The 17,266-nt window shown below is 47.1% G+C and overlaps 1 protein-coding gene across 3 annotated transcripts in view; it reads left to right on the plus strand.

Annotated features, from left to right (window-relative positions):
• The first annotated feature begins 4,284 nt into the window (after nucleotides 1–4,284).
• The window catches only part of SLC23A2 (solute carrier family 23 member 2), a 147,993-nt gene continuing 135,011 nt past the window's right edge, over nucleotides 4,285–17,266 (plus strand). For 2 of the 3 annotated variants that reach the window (XM_037990682.2, XM_037990684.2), the window contains exon 1: nucleotides 4,293–4,389. The gene's annotated coding sequence lies outside the window, so the exon portion shown is untranslated. Of the gene's footprint in view, nucleotides 4,390–17,266 lie in introns of all 3 variants that reach the window. The other variant, XM_008018966.3, reaches the window with a different exon arrangement.

The raw sequence follows: 17,266 nt of genomic DNA on the forward strand, positions 1-17,266 counted from the left end.
GTCAGAGCTATCTGCTGATACCAAAGCCAGTTTGTCAGCAGTAAAATCTCCAAAAAAAAAAAAAAAAAAAGAAGAAAAAGAAGCCTGAGAATACAGATTAAGGGCCTTGAATGCTACACTGGGAAAGGTTTATTCTTTATTTAGCTATTAAACTATTTATTTATTTATTTATTTATTTATTTATTTATTCAGAGATGGGGTCTCCCCATGTTGCCTAGTGTGGTCTCAAACTCCTGGCAAAGGCAATCCTCTTGCCTTGGGTGCCTGGTCTCCAATTATCCTTTTGACTGGGATACCCTGAAGGATTTTCAGAAAGGGTGTGAGATTATCAGTTCTGTGCTCTGGGATGATAACAAGGATAGTTTCAGAAGATTAGTCTTGAGTCCAACAGGCCAGAGAGAAACTTTTTCGATGGTTAACAGTCCAAGAAAGAGCCAGTGGGGGTCAGTACCTGTGTTGGATGAGAAGAGAATTTCACAAATACTTCCCAGCTTGACCATAGGTGACAGAGTGGACATGTAGGCTGGGGGGGGGGGCAAGGACTCAAAGACCAGTTCGAAGTTTCTGGTAGCAAAATGAGAGAACTCAGATAAGAAACCAGTTTATGGGAGAGAATAATGTGTCAATAGTGGAGATTATTTGCAATTCCTGGAGAATATTCAGGGCAGGTTGTTCGAGGGACAATTGGAAATGTGTTTACAAGTTCAGAAAGATGTCTGTCTTGTCTAGAGAGAGGTTTGGGAACCACGAGGAGATGGCTGACCTTCAGAGGTGGTGAGAGGAGAGGGCAGGGGAGAAAGAAGATATGAGGGAAAACTAACATTTCTAGACTGGAGTCTGAGAAACTCACATCACTGAGAGGGAAGGGAGGGTGTATGGATAGTTAGCGAGAAACAGTGGTATTATCACAAGAATAGAGTTTCAAGTGAGAAGTCAATGCACTGTTACAGAGCCATCAAAGAAGAAAAGGACTGTAAACCTGTAATTGGTTTTGGCAATTAGAAGGTCACAGATGACAACTGATAAAACAGGGAGGGACAGTGCCTGAGGGGTGACGGCGGGGGAGGTTGGGGAGAGGAAGGGAAGCAGGACGGCTGGGGAGACTGGGACAATGGAAGGTTTTTCAGGATAGAGAAAAATGGTAAATGCCGAGAGAGGGAGAGGGAGACACTGAAGATTCCACAGTTCATGGAATAACAGTGGGGAGGGGATAGACTTAAAAGCTCTGGGGGTCTTGACCCTGGAACTTCCCTTCCCTTCTAATCAGAAGACTCCACATTCCTTACTAAGCAGAACACATCGTATTTAAAAAAAAAAAAAGGTTGGCTGGAGTACGCTGTATGCTCTTACTGGTGTAGAATGATGGTTACAGGGCAATGCTTGAGTTTTTCTCTGGGTACTGGTCACAGCATCTTTTTTTTTTTTTTTTTTTTTGAGAGAGTCTTGCTCTGTCGCCCAGGCTGGAGTGCAGTGGTGCGATCTCGGCTCACTGCAAGCTCCGTCTCCCAGGTTCACGCCATTCTCCTGCCTCAGCTTCCCGAGTAGCTGGGATTACAGGTGCCTGCCACCACGCCTGGCTAGTTTTTTTTTTGTATTTTTAGTAGAGACGTGGTTTCACCGTGTTAGCCAGGATGGTCTCGATCTCCTGACCTCATGATCCGCCCGCTTCGGCCTCCCAAAGTGCTGGGATTACAGGCTTGAGCCACCATGCCCGGCCGCATCTTTGTTTTTTATTTTCTCCATCTTCCATGGGGATCAAAACATTCGACATTCCAGTGTATATCGAATTTTGCAATCCAACACTTTTTTTTCCCTACTTAGTGAATCCCAGTAGGAATTGTGAACTTCAAATATCTGAGACAGGTCTCAGTCGATTTAGAAAGTTCATTTTGCCAAGGTTAAGGATGCGTGCCTGTGACACAGCCTCAGGAGGTCCTGACGACATGTGTCCAAAGTGGTCGGGGCACAACTTGGTTTTATGCATTTTAGGGAGACATGAGACATCAATCAATATATGTAAAATGTACATTGTTTCCATCCAGAAAGGTGGGAAAGGTGGAGAGCGGGCTACTAGGTCATCGATAGACAAAGGACAAATGGTTGCATTCTTTTGAGTTTCTGATTAGCCTTCCATGGAATCAAAGGAAGCAATCAGATAAACATTTGTCTCACGTGAGCAGAGGGATGACTTTGAGTTCTGTCTGTCCTTTTTCCACAAGGAATCTCCTTGTGGACAGATTATAAGGGAGGTATGTAGCTTTTCTATCTTTGTAGCCATTTTATTTAGGAATAGAATGGAGGCTGGGTGCGGTGGCTCATGCCTATAATCCCAGCACTTTGGGAGGCTGAGGCAGGCGGATCACCTGAGGTTGGGAGTTCAAGACCAGCCTGACCAACATGGAGAAGCCCGTCTCTACTAAATATACAAAATTAGCTGGGCATGGTGGCGCAGGCCTGTAATCCCAGCTACTCGGGAGGCTGAGTCAGGAGACTTAGGCTGAACCCAGGAGGCGGAGGTTGCGGTGAGCCAGGATCACGCCATTGCACTCCAGCCTGGGCAACAAGAGCGAAACTCTGTCTCAAAAAACAAACAAACAAACAACCCAAAAAACAGAATGGGAGGCAAGTTTGCCCTTCAGAATTCCCAGCTTGACTTTTCCCTTTGGCTTAGTGGTTTTGGGGTCCTGAGATTTATTTTTCCTTCACAGAATCAAGCCAACTCTTATATTTAAAAAAAAAAAAAAAAAATACTGTTATTAGGCCAGGCGCGATGGCTCATGCCTGTAATCTCAACATTTTGGAAGGCTGAGGTGGGGGGATTGCCTGAGTCCAGGAGTCCAGGAGTTTGAGACCAGCCTGGGCAACATAGCAAGACTCCTTCTCTACAAAAAATAAAAATTAGCCGGAACTGGTGGTGTGCTCCTGTCATCCCAGCTACTTAGGAGGCCAAGGTTGGGGGAATCCCTTGAACCTGGAAGGTTGATGCTGCAGCCTTGATTGTGCCATTGCACTCCAGCCAGGGTGACAGAGTGAGACTTTGTCTCTAAAAAATTAAATATAAGAAAATAAAAATGCAGTTATTAGATAAATAAATGGGAAGACACATTATTGTCAAGACACAGACCACACTTGCCTATTTCATAAAATTCCTTTAGTTGCTGCTTCCCCAACTGCATTGACATGTGTGATGTCAGTTTCCAAAACTGTGTAAAACACATAAATAATTCTGATTATAAAATCAATTTCTCTCCATATGAGGTCAGACACCGTCTACTATTTTGTTTCTCAAGAGTTGCCCGGGAACTGGTAAATTATAATTCAGTTAGTAAAGCAACCATGACAGTGGTTTCAAGATGGAAGGTGTTAAGAAAGTACAAATTATTAGAACTTAAAAAAAAAAATGTATTCAGATTTCAGCAGTGGCTCCATACATGTGGTCCTCAGACCAGCAGCAACAGCATCACCTGGGAACTTGCCAGAAATGCAGATTCTGGAGCCTCAGGCCAGACCTCCAGCCTCAGCAACTCTGGGGGTGGGGCCCAGCCATCTGCATTTTAATGAAGTCCTCAAAGTGAAGCTGCCCAGCTCTGAAGACCGAGGGCCAGGGATGTAGACTTGGCCTTTCTGCTTAGCGGTCGGAGAACCTCACCCGGGGGGCATCACCTGGGGACAATTTAGAAGTGCAGACTTTCGGGCTGCACCCTAGAGCCACTGAATGTGAACCCGTCCCTAGCCTAACACGACTCCCAGTGAATTCAAGTCTGAAAAGCCTTGGTCTGTATTACCATCTCTGCATGAGGTAAGGAGGACGTCTTCTCCAGTTATGTTAAAATACCTGGCTACTTAAGTGGAGAAGCGGTGAAATTGTTTTAAAACATCCAACCCACTAAGCCGAATGCACCACAAACTGCCAGATTATCATGCTGGAGCAATGACAGGGCTCGGTGACAGGCGGTGTAAAAAGGGGGGACCTGGACCAGGACACTCAGGGACCAGCGCTCTGCTTGCCACGTGGCTCCCCCCGGAGCAGGTGTGACTGATGGGAAGGGTCGCGAAGGGGGGCGTTGTTTCTGCGCAAGGGAGGGAAATGAAAGGAACGGGAAGGGGACGGCTGGGTGCGAGGCCCGAGATGTTCCGGGGAGCGCTGCCGGGTGCCAGAGGGCAGCCCCTCCCTGGGGGGAGGCCCGAGGCTAGGGGTCGGGGGCGGGGAGGGAGGTGGGCCCCAGACCGGCGCGGGGGCGGGCGGCTCTGCTGCTCCCCGCCCCCGACCCGCCCCTCCACGGCGCCATTTTGCAGGCGGCTGTCGCGGGGAACGGAGGCGGCGGCGGCAGCGGGCACTGCGGCGCCGAGGCGCGGCGGCAGGACGGGAACCACGCGAGCTGCAGCCAGGTGAGAGCCGGGCGGCCGCGCCCCCTGCCCGGCCCGCGGGCCGCACCTGCCGGCCGGGCCGCGAGGTGCCCGCCGCGCCCACGAGGCCGGCCCCCGCGCGCTGTCACCCACCGGCCCCGCGGCGCGGCCTGCGCGCCCCCACCCCGACCCGTCTCCCGGGACCCCGCGCCAGCCGGCCAGCCTGGACCCGGGGCCCAAGATGCCCGGCGGCCCTCAGTTCCTGCCGCCCCGCCGGCCGGGCCGGGCCCCCGGGGTACCCACCCCTGCCTGCCGCGGGAGCCACAGCGCGCTCGGGCCCTCAGGCCGCGCAGCGGGGAGGCAAATGGGGCGCCCCCAGAACCCCACTGGCTGCCGCCGCCTCTTCCCGGGCTCTGCGTCCGCGCGTCCTGGGGTCGCTTCCCTCGCCCCTCCCCAGGTGGTGCGCACGGGTATCGTCTCGCTCCCTGGAATTCAGGGGCATCAGGAGGGGCGGCAAGAGGGTGCCTTTTACATTCTTGCTTTCTTCCCTTCTACAAAGACTGCGCGAAGTAATTTTAGAAGCAGCTCCTCCGACCTCGGGGTCTTTCTGGCCTGTTCCCCGGGGGTCGCGAGTCCCCCTCCTTGCACCTTTAGGGGGAAAAAAATGACATTTCAAGTGTGACTACTTTAAGGCGCAGGATTTTCTCCTTCGTCTGGTCCTAGATGCCCCCGCTTGGATGGGTGGCTGATAGGATGTCGGCCTGCAGGTTGGGGGTTTAAGCGTGACTGATGGGAAATTATCGATTGTCGGGGCAAAGGGTAAATGAGGGCAACTGCAGGTGGAAGAAAGTCACCCATAACGGCTTTCTGGGTCTGCAGCGTTTGTGGTAGGTGCTACTTCTATTCTTGCAGAGCTGGGAGACGGGCGGGGGAAGATGCAGTCCCTGCTGACAATTGGGTCATCTGCGCGCAGAGAAGGCCCCGGGATGTGCGAGGACATGGGACCGGGAGTCCGGAGGCAGTCTGGTTTGAGCTGTCACTAATTGGCCATGTGACCTCCCTCAGCCGGCTTCCTCCTCTCTGAAGCAAAAGGCTGGAATCGGGGTGGCTGGAGCATTTTTATTTTATGTTTTTGTATTTGAATGCTGTTGGGTTTGGGCCTCACCATTTCTGGTTGTCTACACCTGCCTTTTAACCGATGCAGGTCACGTTGCCTGCCTCTCCTGAAGGTGTTTGAACCTGATGAGATTTATAAAGGACCCTTTCAGCTAAAAAAATCAGAATTCTGTGCTGGGTTATGGTTGGCTCTATCAGGGTCACTTATGAATGTATTACTACTGTTCTCTTTTCATTCATTCCTCAATTTAATAGCTTTTGGGCACCGGTGGGTGTGCCCAGTGTAAGCTCTCATGGCACACCTGCTAGTTAAAGGGAGGCAGCGGGTGTGTCCAGCCTGTTCCATGTGACAGGCTAAGCATGAGCTATCTGCTTTCTAGGCTATTTCTTTTGCCAACATGGCAACCAGCTTCTTTCTTTTAATACCAAGGCATTTCTCTTTTGGTTTCTTTGCTTAGAGTGGAAGGTGATTTTTTAAGAAAATAGGGATTTCAGGAACTTTTTATGTTGACAGTTTTTTAGATGGTTGCCTGGCAGTTGTATTCTCTGACTGTGGTACGGTCAATTAAGTCAATTACGTTTAAACATCTGTTGACATGTTTAAAAAATGCCTATTAAGGTACCTGGGCTGGGTGTTGTGGTTCACACCTGTAATCCCAGCACTTTGGGAGGCTGAGGTGGGAGGATTGTTTGAGGCCAGGAGTTCAAGACCAGCCTAGGCAACATAGCAAGACTCCTGTTTCTATATTAAAAAAAAAAAAAAAAAAAAAAGCTGAGTGTGGTGGCCAGCTTAAAAAAAACCAGTACTTGGCTAGAAAAATGTAGATGGTTTCGCTAGGTTTCATGCCATACTATCTATCTCATTTATGGAGCAAACTCTAGTCTATGTAGCATTGCAGAAATGAGTCATGTGTCCCAGGGGCAGGCAAGCACATGTAGCCACCCATTGAGTAGTCTGTCCATCTGTGTCTGCCCATCTATCCATCCACTTGGTGACCAGGTGCTGTTGAACAAATCGTTGTTGAATAAACTGTGTCTTTTGCCCTCACAGAGCCTAAGGTCTAGTTTGTGGGGTGTCTGAAATCCCTAATTGCCTACTGTTGTCCTCTTCAGTGTCTCTAAAGACAAACCAGGGATCTGTTTGGAGACCTATTTTCTGGTACCACTGGTAGCTTGAGGAATTTTCCCATTTTGGTTAAGGTAATTAAAAGCAGTAGGCCGGGGCTGGGCGTGGTGGCTCATGCCTGGAGGCTCATGCCTGGAATCCCAGCACTTTGGGAGACTGAGGCGGGCAGTTCGAGACCAGCCTGGCCACCATGGTGAAACCTCGTCTCTACTAAAAATACAAAAATTAGCCGGGCACGGTGGTGCATGCCTGTAATTCCTGCCGTACAGGAGGCTGAGGCAGGAGAATCGCTTGAACCTGGGAGGTGGAGTTTGCAGTTAGTCGAGATCGTGCCACTGCACTCCAGCCCGGGCAACAGAGTGACTGTCTCCTAAAAAAAAAAAAAAAAAAAAAGTCAACAGTAATAATTTGAAATTATATGGTGCTTTGTACATGTAAATTGAAGCTTTTTAAAAACGTATTTATATTTAATCCTCTTAGGCTTTTTGAATTTAAACATCTTATAGTCCTTCCTGACCTGTTTTCTGGCCTTGCCCATAAAACTCTCACACACCAGTCTATTGATTCTGAGTGCCCAGTAACCTCATTAATTCATTTTCATGCCCTGCTGTTCCTCCAGTTGTTCTCTGGGCTTCCTTTTATTCTTTCGGTAGGGAACCATCCTCCTCCAGGTTAAGCTGTGTGTTGCAGCCTCTGGGTTGAAACGAGCCCTTTGTGCGCTATGCCGTTCTTCTCATTTTCTCTCTGGCTTTGCTATTTTGAACCTGTTATTTTGTCACAGGTTCTAGGTTGTTGGCTCTCCTGTAATTGAGGTCTGCTTTCAGCTTCACCTTTCATAGGCCTTTCATACATTTATTACATTGTCTGAGTGCCTAATCTGTCCTGGGTAATAGTCTTGGTGCTTGGGATGCTGCAGGGAGATTCCCAGCCCACATGGAGCCCACACTGTAGGGAGCTGGACAATGAGAGTTGGTGCTGTGAAGAGGAATCTGGCAAGGCTTGGGGGCTTAAGTATGGGGATGGGAGTTGATATTTTGGGAAGGGTAGGCAGGGAGGAAGGTATATTAGTCTGCTAACACTGCCATAACAAAAATAGCACAGTGTGGGTGGCTTAAACAACGGAAATTTATTTCTTACAATTCTGGAGTCTGGGAAGTCCAAGGTCAAGGTTCTGGCCTATTTAGTTTCTGGTGAGGGCTTTCTTCCTGGCTTGTAGGTGGCCGTCTTCTTGATGAGTCCTCACATGGCCTTTTCTTGGTGCCATTTATCTCTTTCTGTTCAAGCACTGTTGGTCACACCTGTAATCCCAGCACTTCGGGAGGCTGAGGCAGGAGGATCACTTGAGACCGGTCTAGGCAACATAGTGAGATTCTGTCTCTACAAAAAAAAAAAAAAATTCGCTGGACATGGTGGTGTGTGCCTGCAGTCCCAACTACTCAGGAGGCTAAGGTGGGAGAATTGCTTGAGCCCAGGAGGTTGAGGCTGCAGTGAGCCATGATTGCGCCACTGCACACCAGCCTGGGTGACAAAGCTAGACTTTGTTTAAAAAAATAAAGTTTTCCTGTTGGATCAGGGCCCCATCCTTAAGAACTCATTTAAACTCGGTTACCTCCTAAAGCTTCTATCTCTAAATACAGCCACATTGTGGGGGTAGGGCTTCAACATAATGAATTCTTTCAGTGGTGGTGGGGGATACAGTTGAGTTCATAGCAGAGGGCTTGAGTCATCTTTGACTAAAGATGTGAAGGGAGTGAGGCATGTGGAAATCTGGGAGAAAGATCATTCTGAGGGGAGGAAACAGCAGATGCAAAGGCCCTGAGGCAGGAGGAGGGGAGAATTTGGTCTGGAGGTCAGAAAAACCATGGGTGTCAGATCACATAAGGCCATGCGGACCACTGTAAGCCCTGCAGATTTCACCTTGAGGGTGGTAGGAGCCATTGGAGGGTTTTGGAGTAAAGAAGGGAGGTGGACTGATCTAGCTTTTAGCAAGCACACTCTAGGCACTGCTGTGTGAGAGAGATTGAAGGCAGGATAGCAAGGAGACCAGCCAGATGGCCAGTGCAGGGCTGAGGGGAGACTAGTGGGATTTCAAGGTGAGGTTGAGATTTGCTAATGAACCAGAAAGAAAATTGAGGAGGCCTCCGAGGTTCTGGTCTTAGTACCTAGAAAAGTGGCCATTAACTGAGATGCTGGAGGAGCCGGTTTAGGCCATGTTAAGTTGTAATGCCAACCCAACATACCCAAATGCAGCAGAAAAGCAAGGGTGGAGGTTTTTGGGGGAGGTCATCTTCAATGGAAATCTAAATCTTGGGAGCTTCTCATTGTCCTTTGTCCCAGTTTTCAACTTTGACCTCAGGTGACCTCAGCTAAGTCCGTGACCTCAGATCTAGGTGTCTCTAAGGCCCTGTATGGAAATTCCATCCTTAAAGGAGAGTGGCTTTCTCTGGTGAGTGATCAGGAAAATCTTCACTCATGAGTTTTTTTTTTTTTTTTTTTTTGAGACAGAATCTTGCTCTGTCGCCCAGGCTGGAGTGCAGTGGTGCCATCTTGGCTCACCGCAACCTCCGCCTCATGGGTTCAAGCGATTCTCCTGCCTCAGCCTCCCAAGTAGCTGGGATTATGGGTGCATACCACCACACCCGGCTAATTTTTGTATTTTTAGTAGAGATGGAATTTCACCATGTTGGCCAGCTGGTCTCGAACTCCTGACCTTGTGATCCGCCCACCTCGGCCTCCCAAAGCTCTGGGATTACAGGCGTGAGCCACCGCGCCTGGCCCACTCATGAGTTTTGCCCAAAGCAGCTGATGGCTCAGGCTTCCTTCCGAAAGGCATCATCTCACTGAGCACCTGGTGGAGGTCATCCATGTCTGTGTGTAACTCTTACAGAGTTGAATCCTTCCATCTTCTAAGTTGAATGGAAGTGCAGTTTGATAAGGGTCACTTCTCTGTTGGACCTTCTCCAAGCAATAGAAGGGACCCTAGAAAGACAAGAGAGCCCCATGTGATAGGACCAAGGAAACAGTGATAGTGCCCATAGGTATCGATTATGTATTGGGCACTTGAAGTTATTATTGCTAGTCCTAGCAACTGGCAGGCAAGGTGGCTTCTGGTCCTTCATTTATTGATGAAGGCTTGGGTACCTTCTGTAAGTTAATTCCTGAGTCTTGAATTCTGTTCCATTAAACTACTGTAGAACACTATTCCCAGCTCTCGTCTGAAACTCAGGGTTTCTAAGTTCCTGTTAGTGTAGAAGAGGGCAGAGAAGCCAGTGTCAGTTGAGTGCCAGGGAGCTCTGCCCAGCACTCCTGTGTTCTCTCACGCGATCAGTCTCTGCAGCCCTGTGGGATGGGAATTACCGCTTTTCATCCTTCAGCTGAGGATGCTGAGGTGTGGCAGGAGGGCAGCTCCTTACCTAGGGTCTTAGCGCTGCTAAGTAGAGTCAGGATTTGACCCTAGGCCGGTCAGTTGCCAAGCTCGAAGTTAGACTCAAATCATGCTGTGCTTCTGTGTTCCAGGATGACTTTTGGGGACTTGGGATAGAAAGTAGGGTTAGGCTAGAGAAGGTGGGAATGACATTCCAGATTGAGGGATCAGTGTGAGCGAAGGGCGAAATGGGAGAGGCATGTTACTGGGAGAGGGTAACTGAGTTAGGACAGTTGGAAGGAGGTGATGGGGGTCAGGTGGAGAGGTCCTTTGACACTATATTATGGGCTTGAATCCTTGTCTGGAAAGCCACGGGGAGATTCCCAGAAGGGGAGTGACTTGTTCAGATGTGCATTTCAGAAAATTTTGGGGTGGAGTAAAGGGTGCACTGGGAGGAGGCTGAGGCTGAGTTGGAACAGGATCATCTCCTCTCTCTCTCACTCCTGCCTTGTTTGCCTGTGGTTCATTCCTGGCTACAGTGTTTGCCTTTATGTACCCTCGCTTGGATTCCTTCTGTCAATTCCCCTGTTTGTTCCTGTAGGAATCTTCTACCCACCACCTCAACGCTCACACATTTTCCCCCCACCACTGGCTTTGCTTTGTTCAAGTGAATGTATATACATACCCCCAGCTCCATTTAATTAAATTTGAATAGGCTTTTTCATTCTGGAACATCATTTCATCTCAGAGTTCTTGGCTTTGTGACTGAGGGTCTTCTCCACCCTGCTTCAGACCGAAAGCACTGCTATGTCCTTGGTCTTCATCGAGGAAACATAATTTCTTTTTTTTTTTTTTTTGAGACGGAGTTTTGCTCTTGTTGCCCAGACTGGAGTGCAATGGTGCAATCTCGGCTCACTGCAGGCCCACCTCCTGGGTTCAAGTGATTCTCCTGCCTTAGCCTCCCAAGTAGTTGGGATTACAGTCACTTGCAACCACAACCGGCTAATTTTTGTATTTTTTTTTTTTTTTTGAGATGGAGTCTCACTCTGTTACCCTGGCTGGAGTGCAGTGGTGCGATCTCGGCTCACTGCAACCTCCGCCTCGCGTGTTCAAGCAGTTCTTCTGCCTCAGCCTCCTGAGTAGATATGCCTGACTAATTTTCATATTTTTGGTAGAGATGGGGTTTCACCATATTATCCAGGCTGGTCTCGAACTCCTGACCTTGTGATCCACCCGCCTCAGCCTCCCAAAGTGCTGAGATTACAGCCATGAGTCACCGTACCTGGCCAACACAATATCTTATACATTCTCCTTTAAATGGGATTTCAGCCTCAAATTTGGTTTGGCTTTATTGACTCCTCTCCAGGGCTGGCTAAAATCATTTGCTGTCTCCAAGGGCAAATCACCTAGCTGGGGGCTAACTACAACACCTTCGTCGCCAAACATGGATCTCATTCTGATGATCTAGGGTGGGCCCCGAAAATGTGCATTTCTCACAAGTTCTCAGGTGACAGGGATGCTGCTGATGGAGGAATCACCAGCATCTGGGTTTGTAAATAAGGTTTAATTGCAACACAGCCAAGCTCACTCAAGAGATGATGTAACTCTGGCCCTTTATAGACCCTTCACAGAAAACATTTGGTGATCCCTGCTTCACAGTAAGGTATATGTGATCAGTGCTGAGAATTTTCTATTGAATTCGTATATCTGTATCTATATATTTTTTGAGACAGGGTCTCACTCTGTCACCCAGGCTGGAGTGCAGTGGTGAGATCTCTGCTCACTGGCAGCTTCTGCTCCTTGGGCTCAGGAGATCCTCCCACTTCAGCCTCTTGAGTAGCTGGGACTACAGGCGTGCACCACTACGCCCAACTAATTGTTGTATTTTTTCTAGAGACAGGGTTTCACCATGTTTTTAGAGATGGGGGTCTCCTGTGTTGCCCAGGATGGTCTCGAACTCTTGAGTTCAAGCCTCCTAAAGTTCTGGGGTTACAGCCATGAGCCACTGTGCCTAGCCCAAGTTCATATATTTGTTATCAAGAGCTTCTTTGATGTTTGTATTTATAGACATTGCTTCACAAATTTTTCCGCAGATGCATGATATGGGGGAATGTATGCATATTTAAAAGTGTTTGGAATATAACAAGCATGACACTTCTTTTAAGTCTTTTCTGTTTTATCTAAAATTAATGTGAATTTCTCATTCTGTTTCAGAAACATCAGTGCTTGTTTTAATATAAAACATTTTTCTTCCATATTCTTTGAGTAAAGTTGATGCTACTATTTATGTTGTTTTTGATCTTTACCTGCTTGAGAAACATGTACAGGTTGGTTATCCTTTCTCTGAAGTGCTTATGACTAGAAAGTGTTTTGGATTTGGGTTTTTAAATTTTTTTTTTATTTTGGCATATTTGCATTATACTTACCAGTTGAGCATTCCTGATTTGTTAATCTGAAATTCAGAATGCTTCAGTGAGCATTTTCTTTTGAGTGTCTTGTTGGCACTCAGAAAGTACTGAATTTTGGAGCCTTTCAAATTTTGGACTTTTGAATTAGGAATACTCAACCTGTGTTAAGATTTGCATTTTTTTGTTCTACTTTGCAAATATTTTTTTCTATGCCTTGAATTTAAGTCTGTCGGCCGTGTGCGGTGGCTCACGCCTGTAATCCCAGCGCTTTGGGAGGCCTAGGCGGGCGGATCACCTGAGATCGGGAGTTTGAGACCAGACTGACCAACACGGAGAAACCCCATCTCTACTAAAAATAGAAAATTAGCCAGGCATGGTAGCACATGCCTGTAATCCCAGCTACTTGGGAGGCTGAGGGAGGAGAATCACTTGAATCTGGGAGGCGGAGGTTGCAGTGAGCCAAGATTGCCTCATTGCACTCCAGCCTGGGCAACAAGAGCGAAACTCCGTCTCCAAAAAAAAAAAATAAATAAATCTGTCAACCTTTTTTTATTTCCCATGGCTTCGTTATCTCAAGGTTTTATAGGTATTCACTCATATTTTCTCTTAGGTCTTTAAAAAAAATTGGCTATAATTAGTGTGATATTTGTTTTGGAGTATTGTATGAAGTGAGGATTATTTGTTCCCTCTAGTTTATATTTTTTAGGTACTATTTATTAATTCATCCTTATTAACTTAAAAAATAACACCTTAATCATATGCTGAATCCTTGGATCTGTTGTTTTACTCAGTTTATCTGTTCTTTTGCCATGATCTTACTATTTTGCTCATTATAATCACTTTATAGTAGGCTTTGTTATCTTGTAGTGCCTATGCTCAGTTTTTACTCCAGTGCTTTTCAATTTAGGGTTTCAAAATACTCTCCCCACCTCGAGATGGAGTCTCACTCTGTCGCCCAGGCTGGAGTGCAGTGGTGCGATCTTGGCTCACTGCAACCTCTGCCTCCCAGCTTCAAGCGATTCTCCTGTCTCAACCTCCCGAGTAGCTGGGATTACAGGCATGTACCACCATGCCCAGCTAATTTTTGTATTCTTAGTAGAGACAGAGTTTCACGATGTTGGCCAGGCTGTCAAAATACTTTTAATGGGAAATTGCATTAAATGTATAAGTTAATTTGGGGAGACTTGTCATCTTTATAATATTGACTTATTTTGTGTATGAACAGAGCAAGTCAGTGTCTCTAGATTTTTCCTAATATATGGTCTCTAGATTACTTATTATTATTATTATTTTTTTTTGTGAGACAGAGTCTGTCTCTGTTGCCCAGGCTGGGGTACAGTGGCGTGATCTCAGCTCACTGCATCCTGCACCTCCCGGATTCAAACAATTCTCCTGCCTCAGCCTCCTGAGTAGCTGGGATTACAGGTGTGCACCACTACACCCAGCTAATTTTTGTATTTTTGGTAGAGATGGGGTTTCACCATATTGGTCAGGCTGGTCTTGAACTTCTGACCTTGTGATCCACCTGCCTTTGCCTCCCAAAGTGCTGGGATTACAGGCATGAGCCACCCTGCCCGACTGATTACTTATTCTATATTTTAAAGTATTTGCTGGACTGGACATGTGGCTTATACCTGTAATTCCAGTACTTTGCGAAGCTGACATGGGAAGATTGCTTGAGGTCAGGAGGTTAAGACCAGTTTGGGTGTCATAGTGAGACCCCATCTCTGCAAAAATTTTTAAAGTAGCCTAGTGTGGTGGTGTGCATACCTGTGGTCCCACCGACTAGGGAGGCTGATGTGGGAAGAGAACTCAAGCCCAGGAGTTCAAGGCTGCAGGAGTTCAAGGTGCCACTGCACTCCAGCTTGGGCAACAGAGGGAGACACCCTACTCAGAAACAAAGAAAATATTTGGTATTTAGAATGTGATTATCCCCCCTCACGCCTCCTTCCCAACCGCTATTACTAACTGATATAGAGCAGGTATAAAGCAAGTATACTGCTTGCAGTTTGTATGTTGTGGGGTTTTTTTTGTTTGTTTTTGAGATAGGGTTTTGCTCTCGTTGCCCAGGCTGGAGTCAGTGGTGTGATGATCTTGGCTCACAGCAACCTCCATCTCCCAGGTTCAAGTGATTCTCTTGCCTTAGCCTCCCAAGTGGAATTACAGGCATGTGCCACCACGCCTGGCCAATTTTGTGTTTTTAGTAGAGACAGGGTTTCACCATGTTGGTCAGGCTGGGCTTGAACTCTTGACCTCTGGTGATCCACCTGCCTTGGCTTCCCACAGTGCTGGAAATTACAGGCATGAACCACTATGCCCAGCCTTGTTTTTAATAAGATAAGAGATGGAGGCCAGGGGCAGTGGCTCACGCCTGTAATCCCAGCAGTTTGGGAGGCCGAGATGGGCGGATCACCTGAGGCCAGGAGTTCAAGACCAGCCTGGCCAACATGGTGAAACCCCCTGTCTACTTAAAAAAAAAATAAAAAAATTAGCCGAGTGTGGTGGTGCATGCCTATAGTCCCTGCTACTCAGGAGGCTGAGGCATGAAAATCAGTTGAACCCAGGAAACGGAGGTTGCAGTGGGTCCAGATCACGCCACTGCATTTCAGCCCGGGCCACTGAGTGAGACTGTCTCAAAAAAAATTAAATAAAAAATGAGATAGAGATGGAATCTTGCTGTGTTGCCCAGGCTGGTCTCCAGCTCCCAGTCTCAAGTGATCCTCTGCCTTGGCCTCCCAAAGCGCTGGGATTACAGGGATGAGCCACTGCACCTAGCCAGTCTGTATGTTTTATAACCGACCACCTGTATTAGTCAGGGTACGTAATGCTAGTCAAAAACTGTGGCCTGACAAAGAAAACATTTATTTCTTGCTCACATTTTTTTAGATGGTTCTTTTTTAAGTGGTGACTTGGGGATCTAGGCTCCTTCCATTTTTGTCACAACTGGCAAGAAGATGTGACCTGTAAGTTTGCCATGTAATTTTGTGCATGGAAGTTTTTTTCATGGGCCAAGCTTGGAAGTAGTAGTATTTCTTCCAAGGTCTGTTGGCTCTATTTTAGGTGCAAAGGGGCTGGGAAGTGGAGTCCTTTGGAGTGTCCGTGAGGAAAATGTAGTAGCACCGTGTCTGCTATACTACTTAACCAAACTCCATTGTTCTTATTTTTCAGTAGATTCTCTTGAGTTTCTTAGATAGGCAATCATAATACACGTTGAGCATTTCTAATCCCCAAGTCTAAAATTGGAAACTTTTGAACACTGACAGGATGCCACAAGTGGAAAATTCCATACCTGACCTCATGTCATGGGTTGCAGTCAAAACTTTATTTCATATGCAATTTTTTTTTTTTTTTTTTAAAGGAATCTTGCTCTGTCACTCAGGCTGTAGTGCAGTAGCAAGATCATGGCTCACTGCAGCCTTGATCTCCTAGGCTCAAGTAATCTTCCTGCTTTGGCCTTCCAAAGTGCCAGGATTACAGGTGTGAGCCATTGCACGTAGCCATTATACACAAAATTATTTAAAATATTGAGTAGAATTACCTTCAGGCTATGTGTATAAGGTGTATATTAAACAAATGAATTTTGTGTTTAGACTTGGGTCCCATTCTTAAGATATCTCAGTATATACATATGCAAATATTGCAAAATCAGAAAAGATACAAAATTTGAAACACTTCTGGTCCCAAGCACTTTATACAAGGAATACTTAACTTGTGGTTGCAAATGATCATTTTGTCTTTTTTCCCCCCTTCCCATAGCTAGCTATTTGTTTTTCTTTTCTTTTTTGAGACGGGGTCTCGCTCTGTTGCCCAAGCTGGAGTGCAGTGGCATGATTTCCATTCACTGCAACCTCCGCATCCCAGGTTCAAGTGATTCTCCTGCCTCAGCCTCCTGAGTAGCTGGGACTACAGGCACCCGCCACCACGCCCAGCTAAGTTTTGTATTTTTAGTAGAGACGGGGTTTCACCACATTGGCCAGGCTGGTGTCGAACTCCTGACCTTGTGATCTGCACACCTCGGCCTCCCAAAGTGCTGGGGTTACAGACGTGTGCCACCACGTCTAACCAATTTTTTAATTTTTAATAGAGACAGGATTTCACCATATTGGCCAGGCTGATCTCGAACTCCTGACCTCAGGTGATTGGGCCCCCCCCCCCCCGTTTCCCAAAGTGCTGGGATTTACAGGCGTGAGCCACCACGCACAGCCAGCTGCTTTTTGTTTTGTTTGTTTGTTTGTTTGTTTTTGAGATGGAGTTTTGCTCTTGTTGCCCAAGCTGGAGTGCAGTGGTGTGATCTTGGCTCACTGCAACCTCCACCTCCAGGGTTCAAGTGATTCTCCTGCCTCAGCCTCCTGAGTAGCTGGGATTACAGGCGCCCACCACGGCGCCCGGCTAATTTTTGTATTTTTAGTGAAGACAGGGTTTCGCCATGTTGGCCAGGCTTGTTTTGAACTCCTGACCTTAAGTGATCCATCTGCCTTGGCCTCCCAAAGTGCTGGGATTACAGGCATGAGCCATCACACAAGGCCAACGGTTTTTTTTTGTTTTTCTTTTTTTTTTTTAATGCGTTGAAGAGTACTTGCAGAATAGTTTTAACTGTCATAGTTCTTATTTTCACTTTTTACTCAAATGCAGTATTGTAAATAGTCTTTAGTGGTATTCAAGAAGTGTCCTAATTACAGTCTTATACATAGCGTTTTTTTGTTTTGTTTTGTTTTTGTTTTTTTGTGTTTTTTTGAGATGGAATCTCACTCTGTCGCCCAGGCTGGAGTGCAGTGGCGCGATCTCTGCTCACTGCAAGCTCCGCCTCCCGGGTTCATGCCATTCTCCTGCCTCAGCCTCCCGAGTAGCTGGGACTACAGGCGCCCACCACCACGCCCAGCTAAGTTTTTGTATTTTTTTTTTTTT

This window comes from Chlorocebus sabaeus, chromosome 2, assembly GCF_047675955.1.
Source record: "Chlorocebus sabaeus isolate Y175 chromosome 2, mChlSab1.0.hap1, whole genome shotgun sequence".
NCBI lineage: Eukaryota > Metazoa > Chordata > Mammalia > Primates > Cercopithecidae > Chlorocebus > Chlorocebus sabaeus.